The sequence below is a fragment of the Vollenhovia emeryi genome, unplaced genomic scaffold (genome assembly GCF_000949405.1).
Source record: "Vollenhovia emeryi isolate VEMERY1.0 unplaced genomic scaffold, V.emery_V1.0 DF939257.1, whole genome shotgun sequence".
Taxonomy (NCBI): domain Eukaryota; kingdom Metazoa; phylum Arthropoda; class Insecta; order Hymenoptera; family Formicidae; genus Vollenhovia; species Vollenhovia emeryi.
In genome coordinates this window covers 237,017-240,780 of record NW_011967109.1, presented here as the reverse complement: position 1 = coordinate 240,780, position 3,764 = coordinate 237,017, and the positions used below count along the sequence as shown (strand labels likewise).

Sequence of the window (3,764 nt, the reverse complement as noted above, 5' to 3'; positions counted from 1 at the left end):
CGAAAATTGCAAAATGGTACAGGACTTTTCCATTCATCTCGATCCGTTCTACCTTCTCAAAAATTTTGTCGGATATGGAAAGACTCACCCTGTATATTACACAAATGATTTTATAAATTGACAGGTGGAAAAGCTAAAGGTGCAAAGGGTGTCCGAGCACCTGCATAATTAAATATGAAACAATGAATAGTTATTCGTAGTAAAGAAAACCAACTCCGAATATCAAGAGTTCTATCACGCGGCGAGAATAAAGAACGGCTCGAGTTTGTTAGATGAAACGGCTCGTTCCGCTCGTTGACAGATCTAAGGACCGTGCACGCGTAAATGTGTACACGGCAACATCTCCTCTGTCGTCCCCGTAATTTCGTGCGCTTGATGTTACAGCTAATTGCAGCGACACTTTGCGCGCCGCGCGTCGCGCGAAATTAGGAGGAAAATTATAAATAACGACGCGGCTCTCGCGCCATCGCGTGCATCCCGATAATGTAAAGAAGGCGTGGAAACGCGATTCCGACCCTCTCGGCGGGGCCCCCACGAGACTGCCTAATTACTCGTTTAAGATAAGATTTTCATCAAACCTTTAGCGGACGGTGTGATTAACGGCGCCCTTAAAGAGCCGAACGACACGGGGACGAAATCACTTGCACGATTTAGGGGCGGTGGTGCGCTTAATTCGCTCGCTACGTCGCCCGAATACCCGTCGCCGGGACGAGTGCCGATAAAATCCGCACAGGAGGCGGGACACGGCCGATCGGGCGCCGCGCGTTACGCGCCCCATAAATCCCGCGCAAAATTTACACGTTTCACGATGATATTACGCGGGCGCGTCTCAATATGATTGCGCGTGAATAATAAATATTGATAAATGGAAATAAGAAATCTCTCCCGACGAGTAAAATGATCAACAATGTTACCCGGGCGTCGGCCCCCTTTTTCGATTTACACTCCCGGCGCGCGGCAGTAAATTCAAATTGTAGCGCGCCATTTATAATTTAGGACGAACAAATTGCCGCTTCGCGCCACCTTTCCGATGTAAACGCGTTACTGCCCGCGGCGTGTTTATTTCCGGTGGGATTCGCTCGCGCGCGGGCGCGGGAGCGCCACTCGCGGAACCCTCGTCCGTCAAAAATTCTTATCGCGTGAATAAGTAAGAACGACACGACCGAGCGGGGCGATCCTCCGGGCAACTTCGTGCTTCCATTAACGCGCGTGAGGAGTTATGCCGCCCTCTTTCGCACTTTCGTTATCAAAACGGCGCGACGGAATGCGTTTGCTATTTCGCGCCTGATTTCTCGACAATGTAACTCTCCTCGGTAAAAATCAGCTGTAAACTGAATCTTCGCGCTTGAAAATATAAATTGACTGAAAAATCTAGGCGACGTGTACCTAAATCCCGCGATTCGCCGAGGACAATTGTTAATAAATAAATGAAAACCTTTATAAAGTCTTCAATGGCATCTTTTCAAGTATAGCGAATCGAAGAGTGTATCCAAGTTCTAAAATCGTGGACACAGGCCTTAAAAGTAGCATAAAAAGGTACAATCTTAGCAATGTGTGCCTTGAGTAAAAATATTATCTAATAATGATTTATCAGTAAATTGAAAAAGATATAATGTTTATAAGCTGCATCAATTTCCACAACGTTCCGCCTCCTCATTTTAGATATATAGGTACACATTTGTTGTGAGAGAATCATTATAAAATTCAGTTAACCGCGATAAATTGAAATATAATTTAACGCTACAGTTGAAGAATATAATAATCGCGAGATTCCTTGAGGAGAGGTGGAACGATGGAAAAGCAGGTTCTCTTTGTCCGACCCGATGAAAGAAGTCAGAGAGGGAACCATTTTGTCGTCCACTTGAAACGGAATTCTCTAGGAGGGTCGCGCCCCTTCGGAAACGAAACGGGCGAATGTGGGCTAACGAGATTCACGTTCAGGTGCCCAAACACAGTTGGCAATTTCCTCGAGTGATCGGTTCCTGATTACAAGGCGTGTACCACACCCCTCGCCCCCGCGACGAAAGTAACGTGTCGAACCCGCCCCTCTTCGTTCCTCCCGCGAGATGCATCTCGCGGGAGGCGGCGGCTGGTCCCGGCAGTTTCGCTCAACGAATTTGCGTAAGCCTCGGCGCTCTCCGTCGCGATTTTCGCGCGAGATTTTATCGAAACGCTCTCGTCAGCCGCCACCCTCGCCCTAAACGTTGCTTATCGCGACGTGATTTTCACACGCGCCAAGTTCGACGGCGCCGTGAGAGGTACGATCGCACGAAGCTGATGAAGGACTTTACGTCGATCGACGGACAGATAATTCAGTCTCGCTACAATAACGCGGGGACTAAAGAAAAAAAACTGCATCTATTTTCGAAAATAATGGAAGTCATCTTGTTCTTATTTATCTTACTTATTCATTTTTTCACCTCCGGTGACGGCTCCCGTTGCCCTTATTTTCTTTTGTTAGGGATGAGGGCGGAACTAGTAAGAGTGAGCGTCCTGGTTTAAGAAAAGACAATCCCTCGTTTATTGAGTATTGGTGAGTGCCTTGCAATCAGGGCAGCGTACAGGCTACGACTAACGAGTACAATGACGGGTGGCGATAGCTCGCCGTCCGGCCGCAAGAGTGGCGCTGTAGAGTAGGGCCCGAGACTCGCGATACATAGAGCGGATTTGCTCTAACATCTTTCATTTATTTTAATTATTAATATTATTTTTGGGCAGGTTGGAAAAAGTCGGTATAAGGATTCACTTAGCAATTTAATTGGCTACCTCCACCAGGTCCTAAATGGCTTTTACGTTTCTAATTACTTTTGTATTTATCCTTTGGAGCCTATTTATCATTATTGCATCTGTTTTCGAATTAAAATGCAGAAGTTGAATGCGTGCAATTTTACTAGGTACAATCCTTAGCAATATTAATACCCGCCTTTCTTACTCTATTCCACTTTACGTCCGTAAAGAGAAGATTGCACGTATTTGATCGATTTGATCGTCGTGAAACGTCGAAAGTCTCGCAGCGTTTGCCGCGCACGTACGCGCGACGGCTAAAACTGAGCCAAGTTCCACGAAGGAAAATTCCTCGATGATTCCAGGACACGTGACCGGACCGATGACGCCGGGCGTTATTTTCCCGGCGGAGGGAACCTTCCCCGCATCGGCTTTCACCGAGCGTCGTTTGAACGAAACGGACATGATTGTCGGGCAGACGGCACAGGCAGGTTCAACGTACCGTCCAGCCCTATGCGCCTATCTCGCGATTGAAATTCCGCACGATTATTCGCGACTTCCTCCAATGAATATCGCGTCCGCAAGGTCATTGCACATTCTCCTCAAGGCGACCAAAGAATTCCTAGGTATTCCCGCCACGCAATTTCCACGGCGGGCGGGAAAGCGCGCCTGATAAAACTTCTTCCCTTTGTTTGAACGCCGAACGAGATATGCAAAAAAAATGTATGAAGAAAAAAATTGCTAATTTAAGTTGCCCCGGGCATTTTAAAAATGCACTTCGGAGGTAAAGGCACTCGCCGTGCTCTTACGTGGTACACGGTTCGAGGGAAAAATTGCGGTGCCAAGGTAAAGATTAAATAATTACAGCAATGAAGTAAATGGAAGTGGTTTACTTATTGAAGTACGAGATAACGTCGACGATGGGGGGTTTTTTTTTCCTTCGTCCTTCTTACGGGAGAGATATCAATGTGGATATCGAGGGCGTTGTGGACCTCTGTGAAGTTGGCACCTCATGTCTCAAAAAATAATTTTTTTTTTAC

The 3,764-nt window shown here is 46.9% G+C and overlaps 1 protein-coding gene across 1 annotated transcript in view; it reads right to left on the bottom strand.

Annotated features, from left to right (window-relative positions):
* LOC105559723 (headcase protein) overlaps nt 1–3,764 on the bottom strand; it is a 176,128-nt gene that overhangs the window by 15,694 nt on the left and 156,670 nt on the right. The gene's annotated exons all lie outside the window — the stretch shown is intronic.